Source organism: Tupaia chinensis, unplaced genomic scaffold, assembly GCF_000334495.1.
Source record: "Tupaia chinensis unplaced genomic scaffold, TupChi_1.0 Scaffold000159_1, whole genome shotgun sequence".
NCBI classification, from domain to species: Eukaryota; Metazoa; Chordata; class Mammalia; order Scandentia; family Tupaiidae; genus Tupaia; species Tupaia belangeri.
The window spans coordinates 4,931-5,915 of NW_006159630.1; positions in this window are offsets into that span (position 1 = coordinate 4,931).

The window sequence follows — 985 nt, forward strand, 5'->3', positions numbered from 1 at the left end:
GAGGCTGTTTGCTGTAGAACGCAGGTATCAGAGGCTGGGGGTCCTTTCATGTCATTTGCCAATGTGTCCATGGGAGTTGGCCTCAGGGCGCCGGCATGCTTGGCCTCTGGGACTCTCCTGGGGCTGGAAGCCCTGTGGGCCTCTACGTGGTGGGCACCCACCACACCAGCATCATGTTGAATGCCTAGGGTGCTCGGACGTAGGGTGTTTCGGACCCCCCAGAAATCACGCCCCTTCTAAGTGCACCCGACAGTTCCCTGGATGGCAGCATAGGGCTCTTTTAAGGCTGTGCCTTTGGGCCTTTGCGGTCAGACCCCAGTCCCCAGAGCCCAGGGTGCTCCTGGGCTGGCCTGTGTCTCAGATCAGGTGGGACCCACTGCGGGCACCTGGGCTCCTGCTGCTCGTGCTCGGCCAGGGAGCATCGCGGTTCACGAGGCACTTGTCCATCCAGTTGCCAGGGACACCCATGGTGGGTGGCACTGCTTATCCACGTGCCATCGAGGACGCTCAGGCCGCTTCCTGTCTGCCCGGCATGAGCGGCACTGCCGGGCGGCCACGGCACGTCGTGTGTGTCCGTGTTGAGCGTTGGGTACGCGCTAGGGCGGGGTTGCTGGGTGTGTGGGCGATCTCAGAACCTGCTCGGCTGGTCTGCAGAGTGCCCAGCTGCCCCTCCCTCTCGGTCAGGTGGAAGACTTTCTCTCGCCACTTCATGCAGCAGTTTTCCAGTGGGGCCGCCACAGCCTGCAGTTCTCTGGGTGGGAAGGTTCTAATGTCAAACTCAGTCTTTAGTAAATACGAGGCTGTTGGAGTTTCTAGTTCTCGAGCCATGTCCACTCTAAACTGTCTGGGATAAAGTCATTCATAAAGGGGGACCCAGCCTCTGGGCGAGGTCCCGGGAGAGAGCCAGGGACAACTGGGCCCTCCCTCCTGGGTGTGAGTCGCCCTCGTGAGGTGGGCCCCGAACCTGGAGCTGCCCCGGCAAGCA